Below are 21,771 nucleotides of genomic sequence, written 5' to 3' on the forward strand. Positions count from 1 at the left end.
AGACCTTCCTCTTTGCTTCTGCCTTCGCTTCTCCTCTCCCCTGCTGATCTGTTCTCTATTAGCACCGTGCACCTGGCCACCCTCTGTCCTCTGGGCCCAGGTACCTGCTCACCCTGCCACCCTCACGCACTGCCTCCGGGCCACCCCCTGCACTGTGGTCTGTATCTGTACCCATACAGTCCGTCCCCCCTTTTTTCTTCCTGCACTTTAATTAGACCTACCCTGTCTGCTGCCTTAAACCCAGCACTTGCCAATTGCTGGCTGCACTACCACTGTTTGTTGCCTTTATTATTTATTTATTGTTACTTATCTGTTTCTCCTCTGCTTCGCGCTTTCCACTTCTCCCCCCTTCCATGCACTTTTCCCCTCCCCCTCTCCCATGCACTTGCACGTTCTCAATGTCACTGGGCCTAGTAAGATCGCTGTTTTGTTCTCCCCTGTTCCCATCCCTTGCCTTGTCGCGCTCTGAAACACTTGTGTACGAGCGCGATAGAAATAAAATATCAATATCAATATCTGCACAGATGCCAAGATTCTGAAGCATCTGGTAGGGAGATTTAGTCAAGGAAGCCAGGAGAAATTAATGCTCCCATAGGAATGCATTTGGGTTAGAATGACTAATTCAAAATAGCATATCCCTCTGCTGGAGCCTCCCGCCAGTTGCAGGAGACTTGGCATGGCTGCCTGTCTCACAGCAGCCATCCAGAGTTGCCCATACCCATTGCACAGTGGAGAGACACAGCATAGTTTCCATCCTCCACTACTCATATCCTGGAGCTCTGCACCGCGCGCCCAGAGGTGATCACAACAGAGCATGGGCAACCGCGTGCTGACGCCTGCCTGGCATGTCCCACTTTGCGCGCAAGCGCACTATCAATTGACCCGCCCTGCCCATGCATATCAGTGAGCCAGGACGGCTCTACAGTTTGACTTGCTCGCTGTTACCAACTGTCCTTCCAAGCAGCCCCCACTGCTCTGACATTATTTCAGTGCATTTTGAATAGAGCAAAACCAGCCCTCATTAGCAAGGAATCTGGTGCACAGGGCCAGTACTGTTTTCGGCATTGGCCGAATGCCCGACTAAGCAGTCCGAGCCTGCCTTCCTCCCCTGGCTCCTGCCCCTTGGTGCCTTGGGGTGTCAGTACCTGCAGGGGTAGGTAGGAGGGCGATAATTATTCTTGGTGCGACCCCGATCGAGAGGTCCGATTTGAAAATAATGGTTTAATTGAGAAAGGCCCAGTGGGGGTGGACAGACCACGGCTTGCATAATGTGACCATGCAGTTTTATGTAGCTGTTGGCATGGTAGCATATATTTGCTTTTCTACAAAGTATTATTGTTAGTATTATTATTAATTCAGAAATTGTTCTAATAAATACTGTGTTTTAAAGAAGCCATAGGAAGTCCTTCAATGTGAAAACACTATTAGTTAAGTGTAAGGGCGTGGGGAGCTCAAGTTGTTTGCTTGCAGTCTGTATGCAAAGCTAATATGTAATGTTTGTTTCTTTGTGCAGGTGGCTCATATAGCACTAACATGCCAGTGTATAGCTGCTTCTAAGCGCACTAGAAGAAAGCAAGCATGCAGGTATGTATGGCTTCACTCTGACCTGAACCATGTTGAAGAACCATATAGAGGGGTTGTTTTATGTGAGTTTGACTGTAGGGGCGATTCCATTTAGCAAGTACTGTAATACGCTCAAACGTTTCTTTGATGGGAGAAATCACTTTGCAGCATGTACATCGAATTACTAAAGAAGTGTACATTCCCGTGTTCGTAAAGAGGAAGGTTCTACTCTGAATAATTAGTTCTGTTCCCGACTTCATTTAGCAACAAACACAATTCATCACTGTCTCTAGAGCTCTGGTTCTCTCTAGGCTGGACTACTGCAATAGCCTCTTTCTAAATCTGCCTGCCTCTACTCTCCACCCTCTGCAACTAATCCAGAACAGGACTGCAAGACTGTCCTTGGCCTCAAGCCCAGGGATCGCATCTCTCCAGGACTAAAATCTCTGCACTGGCTCCCAGTGGCGGCAAGGATTAAATTCAAACCCCTCTGCAGTGTCCATAAGGCCTTCTGGGGCCTGGGGCCTCAATACCTTCAACTCTCTCTTCCTAAATGTTGTCCTTCTCAACCTCTTCACTCAGGGTCAGCTGCTTCTCCAAGCAACGGGTTGGTGGTAGACCTCTTTCTTCTGCTAGGGCCTCCATCTAGAACAGTCTCCCTGCCTCTCTGAAACTTGAGGAGAACCATCTCCGGTTCTGGAAGCACCTCAAGGCCTTCCTCTTTGCTTCTGCTTTCTCTCCTCTACTCCCCTGCTGAACTCCTGGTTGAAAATGTAACTGCACTGGTTACCTGGCTACCCTCTGATCTCAGGCCCCCTCCCCGCCAGTTGCACACCTGCACTGTCCCCCTTGACAACCCTTGTACTCTGGGACTGTTTCTGTATCCCTACTGCCCCCACCAGCACTTGACACCTGATGTCTGCACTTACCCTGCACTTGCCACCAGCTGGCCGCTCTTCTTATTTATTTATCTTAATTTATTTTATTTATTCTCATATTTATTTTGTTTACAGTTATCTTTGGTACTGCACTGCCCCCTCCCACTTGCCCCCGCACTTCTCCCCTTCGCCCCTCCCCTGCACTTGCATGATCTCATTGTCACCTGGCCTAGTAAGATCGCTGTCTCTGTCTTCCCTTTGTTCCCCATCCCTAGCCTCGTCGCGCCTTGACACACTTGTGTATATGCGCGTTATAAATGCCACATCATATCATATCATATATCAAGTGAATGGCTATTTATGCAAAGACAAGGCCACTCTTTGTGTGCTTATCCATAGATTTGCTTAAGGGTCTGCTCCAGGGGTCTGCACTTTTGCTAACCAGGCTGCCCTTTGACTGGCAAAGCGCAGCTTCTCTACTGAAGCCCATACCCATCTGCCAAGTACCCTGTTGAGGCAATAGAGGTCTACTGTATGGAAATGATTTACCTTCACTTGCGTTGTAATATCTGGCACTGGATCTGATGCAATGACTAGGGCTCTGCAGAAGTACAGGGATGAGTAGTGTTTTCTAAACTCCTACTCAGCCCCACACTACTAGTAGGCCTGCAGTGTTCTCAGATGCCATCATTAAGGTGAAACAGGCACAACATGAATGGTATGCCTCCTCCACCTCCTAAGGTAGAGCAGGTTGAGCTCAGTTCATATTCCTCAGAAGGGATGTGAGCTGCCATAGGGGCATCCAAAACAACGTTAGTACAGTGAGACCAAAATAAAGGAATGTCAAACCAAGTTACTAAAAATAATAATAATAGGAGTCTTTAATCATACACTACTAACCCACCTCTTTGAAGGAGCGTACACGCTGTGGGCCAGATACTCAAAACCTTTTTTCGTGCAAGTAACTCTTTCCTTCTCGCCACTGAATAGTGTAAACTCTTCTATGCCTGATCATAGTCCCAAGACGTCGATTTATCGGTAATGACATAAGAAATTCTTTTGATGCATTAAGTTCATCAGCTTTGAGGAGTAGCCACTCAACAGCTTCCTGTCCCTGGCTGTGTGATATAGAAGTGTAGAGGCTTCTTACATCCGCTGTGAATATGATGTCATGATATGATATGGCATTTATAACGCGCCTATACACAAGTGTTTCAGGTTGCTTCCATTCAAGGTATTCAATATGTTAAGAAAGTGTTTGGTTTCCTTAATGGATGTGCTGGTGGCTTGTATAAGTGGCTGGAGGAATGAGTCGAGGTATGTGCCCAGGGGTTGCAGAATACTGTTGGTGGCAGATACTATAAGCCAACCCAGTGGTTTCACTGGGTTTTTGTGGATCTTGGCCAGCGTGTAGAAGATGGGTGTTCTCGGGTGCAGTGCAGTGAGGTTGTTGTCTGGTGGGGCACTTCCTACACAGATAGCTGTGCACCCAGGTCAGCAGCCCCTTCACTTGGATTGCTGTGTTAGTGAGTAATACTTAAAGGGGTCTCTCCACCTGGGTGACAAAGTTGACCTTTTGTTCAAAACACCTTAACTAAACTAAGTCTACCAGGTTTCTGTTGGTACCTTAGGCAAGGGCTTCCAAACCTGCGTGTGACTAGAACTGATAGAAGCAATGAGTTGCCTGACCTATTGAAGTTTATCATCTATTACATGTCGGCTCATTAATGCATTCTTCAGGGGAGGAGAGGAAGGCAGGCACATCAGGCATTAATATAGGACCTCATAAGGATGTTACTCAGTCTTTCGATTTGGAGCTCTCCATATGCTGAACAACACAAATGGCAGATCTCTGCACACCGTTGTGACCACTGTGATGAGGGCGTCACACTGAAGAACCACTCTGACACACAGAGTCCAGTTAAAGGGTGTTTATTTTAAAACAGTCAGGTTGGCTAATGGGATCTCTGGGTCTCAGGGCCAACTAATGTTTTGGGGAAGTTTGTCTCTAACGCCATTCCTCACTCTCCTGTCTCCCTTGGGCAACCGCAGCCCAGCCCTGGCATCCCTAACCCACAGTTAGGACTAGGGATGGGTAACCCCTACTGTCTGTTCGTCTGACTTGGGCTATGGCAATCTCCCTTAATAATGACTAACTGGCTCCCTACAGGCCTTCTAGCCACCCCTATCCTAGCCCGCTTAGTTATAATTATTATTTATTATAATGCGCAACTCGCCAATCGGCCTCAGTGCTTAGTGTTCTGTGGAAGTTCAGGTATGGTGCCTTCATCCACTCTGTTAGAGACACTCCGCAAGCACGTACCCTCTTGCCTTTGCCTCTTCTTTGCTTGTGTCCCAAGATGTTCTCCTCCCAACCACGCTACTATCCCCCCAAAGTTACACTCCTCCTTTCTACCTCTGCACTTAGGTGTTACTTCCTCTCCTCTCATTTCCTCTATTCTCTATCCCTCTACTCACTACTAAGACTGCCTCCAACTACCACCCTACTAGTGTAAAGACTGGAGGTGGGTATCTGTACTTTTGCCCTCTATATGGCAGAGTAGAAGCACAGAGGACCCCAGCCAAGATTTTCTATAGGGTAGCTATGGATGAGCAATCAAGGCCTAGCTTCTCAGGAGGTGATGCGGGCTGGTTCTTAGGTACAGTGTAGTCCCCAAGCCCCCCACAAAGGAATGTTCACACACTATCTTATGTGATAACACAGTTCTTTATATAAATAATGCTCAATATATATACACAGTTACTAACACACTTTATATTTTGGCAAATCTTCTATGGCAAATATATACAATGTCTTTGTGGTACCACAGTTAACTCTTGACTCCTTTAAAATGCACCAACTGCTGACAGTCTCAATGGTACACAAATCAAAAAGCAATGTGAATCGACATCAGACATAGGAAGGAAGACCAAGACTCAGTTCTGTGTAAAGATCCCCCCCACCTGGGCAATCTGTAAATAAAGTGTATCAACAAGAGTTTAGCAGGGTTTCGTCGACAGCTCATCGACGGATTCCTCGTGAGCAGACTCCCTTTAAAGCAGGAGCCACTGTCGGCGAGGTGCCGTGAAGATAAGGTGAACACCGGCATCGGGACTGCAGCTTCGATCTTTGCGGTGCTCATCGATGATCGGTCGTGGATATCCTGCGAAGGCGAGGCGTGCGATGCACTTCGATGACAAGAGTTTGTTGCCACAAAGTAGATGAGGTGAAGAACGTAGGACCAGCAAGGGCATCGAGCATCAGTGTTGGCATTGGTGACCGGGACTCAACCACAGCGGGCTGTCGGATCTTCGTTGGCATCTTTTGTTTTTCTGGACTTCAGATAGAAGGAAACCCACCGGCAGATTCTCCTTGGTTCATTGGCGACCTTGTCTTTCTCTGGCGGTACAAAGCGGTCGATGGTGATGGCAAGGGAGTCCTTGGCTTAAATGTTCTTAGGCAATGGTAAGTTACGACACCGGTCGACAAGGTTACAGCGGTCCTCCGATGGTCGTCGACAGCCTCGACATCCTGCTGCTTACTTCAATGTTTCTCGGCAGACCCCGTCTCCGGTCGACAGCTGTTTGAGACTGACTTCTAGGGCGCCTTGATGAAGATCAGCTTCTACACAATGTTCCCTCGTCGCTTTGGAAGAGGTCTCCTAGCCAGGTCCTCTTTTGGATCAGTCCTTGACAGACACAGCAGCTTTCTGATTGGCAAAGGAAAGCAACAGCAATTCTTCTTCCAGCAGGCTTCAAGGATAAGCAGCTTCAAGTTTCAGCTTCTGAACAATTCTGGTAAGGGTGAGGTCCCCAGATATACTGTTATGTCTCTCATTCACACTGCTGAGTCACACTCTGGCAACCAATCATTCAGAAGGGCATTCATGCAGGCAGGCAGCCAATCAGGCTCACAGTGCATTCAGGCCATTCACTTCCACCTAGACACCCATAACCAGGAATGTGGATTGGGGCAAGCACCCAGCCTTTCAGCACACCACACTGCATTCATGTCAGTTTCGGGTAGGGCTGTCTCATTCTTTGTGTCTCACACACAGAGATACCAGACACCCGTATATGAAATGTATATTGGTCACCCACTCCTTTCACCCAGGTCCCACCCCAAGGGTGTACCCACAAGATACCGTCACTGGAAAGGCTCCAGCCAATCTGGCCTGGACTTCCCCACAATACCATATAACGAACTTCCACCCAACAGCCAGTCAGGGGAAGGGACAGAGTCAGGGCTTCCCAGGACTTTGGGAAAACAAGGTAACAGGCAATGGAAACCAAGAGGCCACAGGGTCCACCTTGTCTCCTATCAGGAATCCACTAATTCCAATGGCAGGGCCTGGGTATCCCAAAATGAAGGATACTCGGAGCACCTGCCAAAATTCAGCATGGCGCTGTCACTAGCCAATACCCTGCCCTGTGGGCCCACACGGGTGCCCAAAAACATACACTAGTGGTACAGAGGGTTGTACCCCCACCCATTGGTGCCATAAGGGTAGCCCAAGGGTCTGTTCAACACAACCAAAAAGAGGAAGAGCTGCACTGCCAACACAGAACACACAAGATAAGGGGGTACAGGACAAGCTTATGGAGGCCCTGTCTCTTCAATGCATTTCCAGCATTACAACTACTCCCTCCGTTGTTGCTTCTCTCCCTTCTTCCTTATTACTGGACTTCCTTACCACTACTTCTTCTCCATGACTTACAACTACCTCTCCGCTTTTACCACTACTTCAACTCTTCTACCACTACAGTACTGCTGTTTACTACTACTACCGTCTCTCCTCTTCTCTGCTACCAGACAACACTGCCGGTACTACTACTAATGCTCCCTACTTCTCACTCCCCCTACTTCACTCACTCCTCATACCCATGCACAACCACTCCACAAACCCCTGCCTCCAACAACATCCATACTCCTTCAGCACTTGCCTACTCTGGTCTCTCGGACTTCCTCCTTCCACGTCCTGTCCTCTTCTAACTAACCCCCACCAAACAACTCACAGGCTACCTTTTAAATAGCCCACCCCCTCCCATGATTTGCCCACTATCTCTATTAAGGGAGGAAGCCGTTTTATGGGTTTTGTAGTGTTGGATCTCCTCTTACCTCTCCAATCGTTCCTTTGCAGTCTCCTGGGGCGGCCGAACCTCCTCCAACATCCCCTTGGACTGCGGTGTCCCCCAAGGCTCTGTACTCAGCCCTTTTCTTCTCTCACTTTATACCTCCCTTCTTGCCCCCGGCATCTCTCCTTTCGGTATCTCTCACCATTTCTACGCAGATGACACCCAACTTTTCCTCTCCTTCTCTTCTTTCACTCCTGAACTCCATCATACTTTATCTTCCTGCCTTACGGCTTTCAAAAACTGGATGTCATCCCATTTTCTCTCCCTTAACACTGACAAGACTGAAGTCCTTTTCTTTCCTTCTAACACACTTCCCCCTAAACCTCCCTTTCATCCACTTTCCCCCTTCCAATCTCCCCATCTCTACTCATGCTCGCAATCTCGGCCTCCACTTTGACTCCCCCCTCTCCTTTTCCCACCATATTTCTCTCACATCTCATGCCTGTCGCTACCATCTCTTCAATGTTCGTAAGATCCGTTCCTCCCTCACTTTCCATGCCTCTAAACTCTTAATCTCTTCCTTCATCTTCTCTCGTCTATTCTATAGCTCTACTCTCCTCTTTGGACTCCCTGCCTCTCACCTAGCCCCCCTCAAATCCCTCTACCACTTGTCTATCCATACCCTTTGTCGCCTTGCTCCTCGTGACTCCATTTCCTCCTCGCTCTCTTACCTTGGCTGGCTTCCCTTTCACTCCCAACTTGCATTCCAGTTCCTCTCGGCCTTTAGTTCATTTGCTAGCACGCATGCTCCGCAGAGTCCATGCGATAACAAGTGCAACAAAAGCCAAAAGGGACGCAGGAAATCTAAGAGTCCTCTTCAAGGGAAAATAACCGGACTGGGTCATGACCTAATAAGGGAGTGGTTATCCATGCAATGTACATTTTCTGCTTTAGATTCATTTTGATTTTATTCACTTTATTTTTGTTACTTTTCCCCCCTCACTGTCTAAGGAGTTTGGACATGCAATGTCCACCTACTACTCCGATTGTGAATGGGGTGGCGAGGGGTGAATGCCTGGGCTGGGACACTGGTCTTAGGAATGGGGGGTGCTTGCTTTGATCAGAGGGCTGACTGCATGCAGACAAGATGAACAGTAGTGTACTTTTACTTCACAAGACATGCCAGGTTGATAAGTATGCCATAGGGTATCACGTTTAGTTACATTGCAGGCCCCTCTGGTAAGCTTCTCGAGTGCTGCACTGGACTTCCTGCAGCCAGAAGACTACTGGCAGCTACAGGGTGTATGTACTAGTTCCGGTAAGCAGTCATTTCAAGTAAACGACTGTGAGCTGATATCACGGTTAATGACCAAAGCAGGGCGGCCCAATCGAAGAGTCTATGGAATGAAGCGAAATGCCCAGGCATGCCAGTGATGCTCTCTGGCGCTGTAGCTGGGAAAGTGTGCCTAGAACATGGATTCTGTGAACAGAGAAGGTTAGATGGGGGAGCTTGCAAACGTGTTCATTTTGAGGTCAGGGAATGTGGTTTGCTCGGCTGTTTGGGTCTTTCATTCCATATTGTTATAGTAATTGTTATAATGAACTCCCAGGAGGGGCACCCCCGCAAAGCCTTCTTCTTAACAATCCGCCCTATTTCCCTTCTGTTCCGAGGCGTAGAGGGGCAGCAAAGCGGAGTTTGCGTCTCCGCTTTGCCTTTTCCTCTGTCTTGGAGGGTACATGTTTTTAAGCCTGTGTGAGATTTTCATACAGGCGCAAAAACAATGCGCTCCAGCGGAATACGCCTCCCAGATGCCACTGCAACCCATTATAAACGCTGCCCGCAGAGCACCGTCTGCATGTACATTACCAGTGCACCTGCCAGGCAGACTCATCTCAGCAAGTATTGCAAACATGGCACACGTTTCTTTGATGGGAGGCATCACTTTTCAGCATGTTCTGTAAATTGCAGACTGTTTACAGAGGAAGGTGTGTTCATGTTAATGTCATACCGGGTAACTGTCTCCTTGATCCTGCCTTACCCCCGAGCTATCGACCTATTTTACTTTAGCATTTTCTCTCCAGACCTTTAGAACGCATAGTCACCACCCAAGTGTCTGCTCTCCTGAATCACTTCTCTCTTCTACCGCTGGATCAGTCTGGGTTCCATGCCTTGTATTCCTCTGAAACAGCGCTTCCGTTGTCTCTGAATCTGTTCTCTCTGCTCACTAGGGTAAGCAACCCTCTCTTGTTCTCCTAGACCTGTCGGCAGCATTTGATACTGGCGGCCATTTTCTGCTTCTCTGGACTCTTTGCCGTCTTGATGTGAAGGGGTCTCTTCTTGGCTGCTTCTTTTTGTATCTTTCTAAATGTGCCTCTTCTGTCTCCTGGGCAGGTCAGTGGCCCACTGTTTTTCCTCTTCAATAAGGTGTCCCTCAAGGTTTGGCATTAGGCCCCCCTTCTCTCTCCTCTTTACACCATGTCCCTTGCCTCAATTGCCTCTTCCTTCAGTCTTTTTCATCCTTGGATGACTCTCAAATCTTTCTTTCCTCTTTTTCCTTCCACCCTTTCTGCCTGCTTGCTATTCAATCTTAGATGTCTGAAAAGTTCCTGCATCTTAATTCCTTTTAAAACAAAGCTTCTCTTTATACCTGCTGTCTCTGTTGCTCTTCCAATCCCATAACTACTTCTCCTATTTCTTTTCCCCCCTGTAACCTCTTCCTTTACTCTCTGTGCTCGGTCCCAGGGCGTCATCTGTGAGTCTTTAGTCTCCGTCTTTCCCTTCGTATCTCGGCTCTTGCTCCCTCCTGTTGCTTTCACTTCTTTAATATTTGGAAGGCTCGTCCTTTGCTTTTCTTTCATGGCACTAAACGCATATTTCTTCTCTTATTTTTGCCTGACTATTCCGTTGCTCTAGTCTCCCTCCTGGTCTTCCCGCCTATCAGCGTGCCGTCTCTGTTGCCTCTATAGTTGTTCTATTCATGTTTTTGTCTCTTGCCTCATGACTCTATTCTTCCAGCTTTGATGTCAGTTCATTGTCTCACCTTTAAGTCTTCTTTGATTTTCAACTTTGTATGTATTGTGCTTAAATGCCTCCATAACAAGGCCCTTCTTACCTCGCCTCCTATATATTCTCCTACCCGTCCTCTTTGCTCAAAATCTCTACTCCTTCTGTCTGCTCCTCATTCCCCAGTGTCTTTCTTGCACCTAAATACTGTATTAAACCTCCGCTTGCCCTCTTATTTTTGTATTCTTTCTCACTGTCTTGTTAGTCTTAAAGATGATCTGCTGCCTGACTGACTGGCCATCCATTGTACGCATTACTTGTACCGTTGTTATCTTTGTGAAGCACTTTGGCCTATAGCGGTAGATGAGTTCAATAAAATACAAATGTTTGCCGGCGGTGCAAAGTGTGCACTGAACCTGCAGACGGCACCACTCCTCCTGAGAGTTAAGCCTGGGCTGCACTGGCACACTACCACTTAGACTGGTGATCCTGAGGGCGTCACTGGCACCTGACTCAGGAAGACATACCAGGTTCTCATGGGGCATGTAAGAAAGCCTGAATAAAAGCAAAGATACAATATCATTCGGACAGAATTGTACTCTAAGCACTACTCCAAATTCATTGTCATTCCCTAGTAATCCCACACAAACACTTTGAGATGTGCTTGCATTACGCTTCTCAAAGAAAGGTCTTAAAATCCGGATGCAGCTGTGCTTTGTTCCAATGCTGGTACAGAGACCGATCATGGTTACTTTTACCTAGTGTTTTCAGCCGGTAACAAAGCTATCATTTCTAAAATCAATGCCCTGTTGTCGGCCTACAGGACCTCTATTCCTCCCTCGAATTTTTGAAAAATGCTTTCACATTGGTCGTAACAGATCTCTGCAACCCCATCAATACCTCCTTTGAACGAATAGATCTGTGCTTAAGCTTCTTAAATCAGCTGTGGCTACTGATTTGCTGAAGAAGCATTTACTGGATCCAAATGGTCCACCTGGTGTTAGCCGAGTCCCGTAGCGCCACTATCCGGGAAGCTGATGGATGCTTTTTTAAATGACTAATTTCCAAAACGTTATATAAGAATCTGCCAGTATGAATGATTCTATTTCACCCAGGATGCAGTAGGGAATCAGTCACTGCAGCAGCTCTTGACGGCCTTCGGTGAATGGTTGGGGATGACTCTACTGGGCGCTGATTTGAGTAGATCTTTCTGCTCCCTTCCACACCTTTGGCCACGTCGCCCCCTGGGAATCTTTTCATTTTGGGGTGTAATCTTTTCTGTCACAGAGTACCGTCAGCTGCCCCCCCCCACCCCCTTTATATAAGAGTCTGGCATTTTATTATTTTCTACCCGTTATGCAGCAGGGAATCAGTCATTGCAGCGTTTGTTGACCGTAGGTGGATGGTTGATGGCAGTGATTTGATTAGATCTTTCTGCTGCCTTTGGCACACGTCATCCTCCTGGGTAGCTTTCTTTTTTGTTTGGGATTAAAGGCAACATTCTGGCTTGGGTTCAAACTTTTCTGTCACAAAGCACACAATCAGTTGCCCCCCTCCCTTCTGCTTCGGCCCCCATGCGGTTACTTGTGATGGCCACAGGCCTCTTCCCAGAGCCCTCCTTTTTATCTATCTCCAAAACCATTAGCAGGATGCTGATATGTCTCACAGGCCGGCCCTTTGTATGCTAATATCCCCTAATAAGGTGGGCCTTCGGCTTGGGGGGGGGGGCACGTGATCTGGAGTCTATTACAGATCAGTTTATGAGTTTCATGGAGGAGGTAAAGTCAGTGAATGAATAGAAATAGATTAAAATGTGATTAGTCAAAAACCAAAGTTCTTCTCTGTGTTGCAGATAGACCATCAAGTGCATTGTCTGACAATTGGGGCATTTGGCTCTTTAAATCCTTGCATCAGTCTTTGGATCAATGTTCACAATTGGCACTTCCTGTCCATTGTATTGGGCATCATCATAGATTCTTCACCGTCATTATCCCAACAGGTGGATCAGGTGTCAAGGATCTGTCGTTTTCACTCACATTCTGGATTATTTCACCTTAATCTCACTAACACATATGTTTTAAATCTTGTTGATTATTGAATTAAAATGTATTTAGTGTTACCTAAGACAAGTATGCATGGGCTCCAAATGATTCAAAATGAGTAGACTACTGATGCATCGGGGAACACAATCTCCCCATCAGAGCTAGCAGATCTGAGCCACATCGACAGTCCTCAATCTCACCTGCACAGCTTTCAGGGGAGTACCCAAACTGATAGAAGGAAGGCACAGGGTCCCCCCAGATATACACACTGGGCCTCATTACACGGATGGAGGTAAGGGATTACCGGTAAGGGCACCGGTGCCGGTAATCCCTTACCGCCCTACTATGAGGTCCCACAGCGGGTCCCGTCCTTAACGTGTGGTCAGACCACACGTTAAGGACGGGACCCGCTGAGGGACTTCAGAGCAAATAACGGTACCGCTAATTGCGGTACCGTTATTTGCTTCTTCCCCATTCCCATTGAGCCCTATGGGGCTCAAATGGGAATGGGGAAGGGCCATGGTGAATGGGGAATTACAGCTCCCACCAACCTTGGAATGGGGCAGTAATTCCACCATTCACCATGCCAGACTACGGCGGCAACCATGGCGCTACTAGCGCCATGGTTACCGCCATCCGTGTAAGGAGGCCCACTCACACAAGAGCTGTCTAAGCCAACCTATCAACCCACAGGCATGCAGCTACTTTTGGTGGCCATCAATGCTGGCCAGACCATTTCCAAACACTCACACACACCTACAGAGATGTACGTTGGGATGTCCAAGGGATGCCAGTCCAGTCCAAACTGGATCAGGCATTCACCAGAGAGGCCTTTATGGGTTTAGAAAGAGCTTATTTAGGCACTGTGATGGACCCTTGTGCTTGACGTCCAGACACACAATGCACAAACTATACAGATGCTGGCATTTCACTTATACAGATGCTGATATTTCACTTACACAGATGCTGGTGTTTCATTACACAGATGCTGATATTTCATTACACAGATGCTGCTATTTCACTTACACAGATGCTGGTATTTCACTTACACAGATGCTGGTATTTCACTAATACAGATGCTGGTATTTCATTACACAGATGCTGATATTTCACTTATACAGATGCTGATATTTCCCTTATACAGATGCTGGTATTTCACTTATACAGATGCTGGTATTTCACTTACACAGATGCTGGTATTTCATTACACAGATGCTGGTATTTCACTTATACAGATGCTGGTATTTCACTTATACAGATGCTGGTATTTCACTTACACAGATGCTGCTATTTCACTTATACAGATGCTGATATTTCACTTATACAGATGCTGATATTTCACTTACAGAGATGCTGGTATTTCATTACACAGATGCTGATATTTCACTTATACAGATGCTGGTATTTCACTTATACAGATGCTGGTATTTCACTTACACAGATGCTGGTATTTCATTACACAGATGCTGGTATTTCACTTATACAGATGCTGGTATTTCACTTATACAGATGCTGGTATTTCACTTACACAGATGCTGCTATTTCACTTATACAGATGCTGATATTTCATTACACAGATGCTGGCATTTCACTTAAACAGATGCTGGTATTTCACTTATACAGATGCTGATATTTCACTTACAGAGATGCTGGTATTTCACTTATACAAATGCTAGTACTTCATTACACAGATGCTGATATTTCACTTATACAGATGCTGATATTTCCCTTATACAGATGCTGATATTTCATTACACAGATGCTGGTATTTCACTTACACAGATGCTGCTATTTCACTTATACAGATGCTGATATTTCATTACACAGATGCTGATATTTCACTTATACAGATGCTGGTATTTCATTACACAGATGCTGATATTTCACTTATACAGATGCTGGTATTTCACTTACACAGATGCTGGTATTTCACTTATACAGATGCTGGTATTTCACTTATACAGATGCTGGTATTTCACTTACACAGATGCTGGTATTTCACTTACACAGATGCTGGTATTTCACTTACACAGATGCTGATATTTCACTTACACAGATGCTGGTATTTCACTTACACAGATGCTGATATTTCACTTATACAGATTCTGATATTTCACTTATACAGATGCTGGTATTTCACTTATACAAATGCTGGTATTTCATTACACAGATGCTGATATTTCACTTATACAGATGCTGGTATTTCATTACACAGATGCTGATATTTCACTTATACAGATGCTGATATTTCACTTATACAGATGCTGGTATTTCATTACACAGATGCTGGTATTTCATTACACAGATGCTGGTATTTCACTTATACAGATGCTGGTATTTCATTACACAGATGCTGGTATTTCATTATACAGATGCTGGTATTTCACTTATACAGATGCTGGTATTTCACTTACACAGATGCTGGTATTTCACTTACACAGATGCTGATATTTCACTTACACAGATGCTGGTATTTCACTTACACAGATGCTGATATTTCACTTATACAGATTCTGATATTTCACTTATACAGATGCTGGTATTTCACTTACACAGATGCTGGTATTTCACTTATACAAATGCTGGTATTTCATTACACAGATGCTGATATTTCACTTATACAGATGCTGGTATTTCATTACACAGATGCTGATATTTCACTTATACAGATGCTGATATTTCACTTACACAGATGCTGGTATTTCACTTATACAGATGCTGATATTTCACTTATACAGATGCTGATATTTCACTTATACAGATGCTGATATTTCACTTACACAGATGCTGATATTTCACTTATACAGATGCTGGTATTTCATTACACAGATGCTGGTATTTCATTACACAGATGCTGGTATTTCACTTACAGAGATGCTGGTATTTCACTTATACAAATGCTAGTACTTCATTACACAGATGCTGGTATTTCACTTATACAGATGCTGGTATTTCATTACACAGATGCTGGTATTTCACTTATACAGATGCTGGTATTTCATTACACAGATGCTGGTATTTCATTACACAGATGCTGATATTTCACTTATACAGATGCTGGTATTTCACTTACAGAGATGCTGGTATTTCACTTATACAAATGCTAGTACTTCATTACACAGATGCAGGTATTTCACTTATACAGATGCTGGTATTTCATTACACAGATGCTGATATTTCACTTATACAGATGCTGATATTTCACTTATACAGATGCTGGTATTTCACTTATACAGATGCTGGTATTTCATTACACAGATGCTGATATTTCACTTACACAGATGCTGGTATTTCATTACACAGATGCTGGTATTTCACTTATACAGATGCTGATATTTCACTTATACAGATGCTGGTATTTCACTTACACAGATGCTGATATTTCACTTACACAGATGCTGATATTTCACTTACACAGATGCTGATATTTCACTTATACAGATGCTGATATTTCACTTATACAGATGCTGGTATTTCACTTACACAGATGCTGATATTTCACTTATACAGATGCTGATATTTCACTTATACAGATGCAGGTATTTCACTTATACAGATGCTGGTATTTCACTTACACAGATGCTGGTATTTCATTACACAGATGCTGATATTTCACTTATACAGATGCAGGTATTTCACTTATACAGATGCTGGTATTTCACTTATACAGATGCTGATATTTCACTTATACAGATGCTGGTATTTCACTTACACAGATGCTGATATTTCACTTACACAGATGCTGATATTTCACTTATACAGATGCAGGTATTTCACTTATACAGATGCTGCTATTTCACTTATACAGATGCTGGTATTTCACTTATACAGATGCTGATATTTCACTTACACAGATGCTGGTATTTCATTACACAGATGCTGATATTTCACTTATACAGATGCTGGTATTTCACTTACACAGATGCTGGTATTTCACTTACACAGATGCTGATATTTCACTTATACAGATGCTGGTATTTCACTTACACAGATGCTGGTATTTCACTTACACAGATGCTGATATTTCACTTATACAGATGCTGATATTTCACTTATACAGATGCTGATATTTCACTTACACAGATGCTGATATTTCACTTATACAGATGCTGATATTTCACTTACACAGATGCTGATATTTCACTTATACAGATGCTGATATTTCACTTATACAGATGCTGATATTTCACTTACACAGATGCTGATATTTCACTTATACAGATGCTGATATTTCACTTACACAGATGCTGGTATTTCACTTATACAGATGCTGATATTTCACTTATACAGATGCTGGTATTTCATTACACAGATGCTGATATTTCACTTACACAGATGCTGATATTTCACTTATACAGATGCTGGTATTTCATTACACAGATGCTGATATTTCACTTACACAGATGCTGATATTTCACTTATACAGATGCTGGTATTTCACTTACACAGATGCTGGTATTTCACTTACACAGATGCTGATATTTCACTTATACAGATGCTGATATTTCACTTATACAGATGCTGATATTTCACTTACACAGATGCTGGTATTTCACTTACACAGATGCTGATATTTCACTTATACAGATGCTGATATTTCACTTATACAGATGCTGATATTTCACTTACACAGATGCTGATATTTCACTTATACAGATGCTGATATTTCACTTACACAGATGCTGATATTTCACTTATACAGATGCTGGTATTTCATTACACAGATGCTGATATTTCATTACACAGATGCTGATATTTCACTTATACAGATGCTGGTATTTCACTTACAGAGATGCTGGTATTTCACTTATACAAATGCTAGTACTTCATTACACAGATGCTGGTATTTCACTTATACAGATGCTGGTATTTCACTTATACAGATGCTGGTATTTCACTTATACAGATGCTGGTATTTCACTTACAGAGATGCTGGTATTTCACTTATACAAATGCTAGTACTTCATTACACAGATGCTGGCATTTCACTTACACAGATGCTGGTATTTCATTACACAGATGCTGATATTTCATTACACAGATGCTGATATTTCACTTATACAGATGCTGGTATTTCACTTACAGAGATGCTGGTATTTCACTTATACAAATGCTAGTACTTCATTACACAGATGCTGGCATTTCACTTACACAGATGCTGGTATTTCATTACACAGATGCTGATATTTCATTACACAGATGCTGATATTTCACTTATACAGATGCTGGTATTTCACTTACAGAGATGCTGGTATTTCACTTATACAAATGCTAGTACTTCATTACACAGATGCTGATATTTCACTTACACAGATGCTGGTATTTCATTACACAGATGCAGGTATTTCACTTATACAGATGCTGGTATTTCACTTACACAGATGCTGATATTTCACTTATACAGATGCTGATATTTCACTTATACAGATGCAGGTATTTCACTTATACAGATGCTGGTATTTCACTTACACAGATGCTGGTATTTCATTACACAGATGCTGATATTTCACTTATACAGATGCTGGTATTTCACTTACATAGATGCTGGTATTTCATTACACAGATGCTGATATTTCACTTATACAGATGCAGGTATTTCACTTATACAGATGCTGGTATTTCACTTATACAGATGCTGGTATTTCACTTACACAGATGCTGGTATTTCATTACACAGATGCTGGTATTTCACTTACACAGATGCTGGTATTTCATTACACAGATGCTGATATTTCACTTATACAGATGCTGATATTTCACTTATACAGATGCTGGTATTTCATTACACAGATGCTGATATTTCACTTATACAGATGCTGGTATTTCATTACACAGATGCTGATATTTCACTTATACAGATGCTGATATTTCACTTATACAGATGCTGATATTTCACTTATACAGATGCTGATATTTCACTTATACAGATGCTGATATTTCACTTATACAGATGCAGGTATTTCACTTATACAGATGCTGGTATTTCACTTACACAGATGCTGGTATTTCATTACACAGATGCTGATATTTCACTTATACAGATGCAGGTATTTCACTTATACAGATGCTGGTATTTCACTTATACAGATGCTGGTATTTCACTTACACAGATGCTGGTATTTCATTACACAGATGCTGGTATTTCACTTACACAGATGCTGGTATTTCATTACACAGATGCTGATATTTCACTTATACAGATGCTGATATTTCACTTATACAGATGCTGGTATTTCACTTATACAGATGCTGGTATTTCACTTACACAGATGCTGGTATTTCATTACACAGATGCTGATATTTCATTACACAGATGCTGGTATTTCACTTACACAGATGCTGATATTTCACTTATACAGATGCTGATATTTCACTTATACAGATGCAGGTATTTCACTTATACAGATGCTGGTATTTCACTTACACAGATGCTGATATTTCACTTATACAGATGCAGGTATTTCACTTATACAGATGCTGATATTCATTACACAGATGCTGGTATTTCATTACACAGATGCTGGTATTTCACTTACACAGATGCTGATATTTCACTTATACAGATGCTGGTATTTCATTACACAGATGCTGGTATTTCATTACACAGATGCTGGTATTTCACTTACACAGATGCTGGTATTTCACTTATACAGATGCTGGTATTTCACTTATACAGATGCTGGTATTTCATTACACAGATGCTGGTATTTCATTACACAGATGCTGGTATTTCACTTACACAGATGCTGGTATTTCACTTATACAGATGCTGATATTTCACTTATACAGATGCTGATATTTCACTTATACAGATGCTGGTATTTCACTTACACAAATGCTGGTATTTCACTTACACAGATGCTGGTATTTCACTTATACAAATGCTGGTATTTCACTTACACAGATGCAGGTATTTCACTTATACAGATGCTGATATTTCACTAATACAGATGCTGGTATTTCACTTACACAGATGCTGGTATTTCACTTATACAGATGCTGATATTTCACTTATACAGATGCAGGTATTTCACTTATACAGATGCTGGTATTTCACTTACACAGATGCTGGTATTTCACTTATACAGATGCTGATATTTCACTTATACAGATGCTGATATTTCACTTATACAGATGCAGGTATTTCACTTATACAGATGCTGGTATTTCACTTACACAGATGCTGGTATTTCATTACACAGATGCTGGTATTTCACTTATACAGATGCTGATATTTCATTACACAGATGCTGGTATTTCACTTATACAGATGCTGGTATTTCACTTACACAGATGCTGGTATTTCACTTACACAGATGCTGGTATTTCATTACACAGATGCTGATATTTCACTTACACAGATGCTGGTATTTCATTACACAGATGCAGGTATTTCACTTATACAGATGCTGGTATTTCACTTACACAGATGCTGATATTTCACTTATACAGATGCTGATATTTCACTTATACAGATGCTGATATTTCACTTATACAGATGCTGGTATTTCACTTACACAGATGCTGGTATTTCATTACACAGATGCTGATATTTCATTACACAGATGCTGATATTTCACTTATACAGATGCTGGTATTTCATTACACAGATGCTGGTATTTCACTTATACAGATGCTGATATTTCATTTATACAGATGCTGGTATTTCATTACACAGATGCTGGTATTTCACTTATACAGATGCTGATATTTCACTTATACAGATGCTGATATTTCACTTATACAGATGCTGGTATTTCACTTACACAGATGCTGGTATTTCATTACACAGATGCTGATATTTCATTACACAGATGCTGATATTTCACTTATACAGATGCTGGTATTTCATTACACAGATGCTGGTATTTCACTTATACAGATGCTGATATTTCACTTATACAGATGCTGGTATTTCACTTACACAGATGCTGGTATTTCATTACACAGATGCTGGTATTTCATTACACAGATGCAGGTATTTCACTTACACAGATGCTGATATTTCACTTATACAGATGCTGGTATTTCACTTATACAGATGCTGATATTTCACTTATACAGATGCTGGTATTTCACTTATACAGATGCTGATATTTCATTACACAGATGCAGGTATTTCACTTATACAGATGCTGATATTTCACTTATACAGATGCTGGTATTTCACTTATACAGATGCTGATATTTCACTTATACAGATGCTGGTATTTCACTTATACAGATGCTGATATTTCACTTACATAGATGCTGGTATTTCATTACACAGATGCTGATATTTCACTTATACAGATGCTGATATTTCACTTACAGAGATGCTGGTATTTCATTACACAGATGCTGATATTTCACTTATACAGATGCTGGTATTTCATTACACAGATGCAGGTATTTCACTTATACAGATGCTGATATTTCACTTATACAGATGCTGGTATTTCACTTATACAGATGCTGATATTTCACTTATACAGATGCTGGTATTTCACTTATACAGATGCTGATATTTCACTTACATAGATGCTGGTATTTCATTACACAGATGCTGATATTTCACTTATACAGATGCTGATATTTCACTTACACAGATGCTGATATTTCACTTACAGAGATGCTGGTATTTCATTACACAGATGCTGGTATTTCACTTATACAGATGCTGATATTTCACTTATACAGATGCTGGTATTTCATTACACAGATGCTGATATTTCACTTATACAGATGCTGGTATTTCATTACACAGATGCTGGTATTTCACTTATACAGATGCTGATATTTCACTTATACAGATGCTGATATTTCACTTATACAGATGCTGGTATTTCACTTATACAGATGCTGGTATTTCATTACACAGATGCTGGTATTTCACTTATACAGATGCTGGTATTTCACTTACACAGATGCTGATATTTCACTTATACAGATGCAGGTATTTCACTTATACAGATGCTGATATTTCACTTATACAGATGCTGGTATTTCACTTATACAGATGCTGATATTTCACTTATACAGATGCTGGTATTTCACTTATACAGATGCTGATATTTCACTTACATAGATGCTGGTATTTCATTACACAGATGCTGATATTTCACTTATACAGATGCTGATATTTCACTTACACAGATGCTGATATTTCACTTACAGAGATGCTGGTATTTCATTACACAGATGCTGATATTTCACTTATACAGATGCT

The 21,771-nt window shown here is 42.6% G+C and overlaps 1 protein-coding gene across 6 annotated transcripts in view; it reads left to right on the plus strand.

Moving 5' to 3' along the window:
• Positions 1-21,771, plus strand: part of LOC138468396 (zinc finger protein 850-like) — a 154,315-nt gene that overhangs the window by 90,862 nt on the left and 41,682 nt on the right. For all 6 annotated transcript variants that reach the window (XR_011268254.1, XM_069608941.1, XM_069608942.1 and 3 more), the window contains one exon: positions 1,514-1,584. The gene's annotated coding sequence lies outside the window, so the exon portion shown is untranslated. The remainder of the gene's footprint in view (positions 1-1,513; positions 1,585-21,771) is intronic.

Source organism: Ambystoma mexicanum, chromosome 4q (assembly GCF_040938575.1).
Source record: "Ambystoma mexicanum isolate Mex_15411 chromosome 4q, UKY_AmexF1_1, whole genome shotgun sequence".
Taxonomy (NCBI): Eukaryota; Metazoa; Chordata; class Amphibia; order Caudata; family Ambystomatidae; genus Ambystoma; species Ambystoma mexicanum.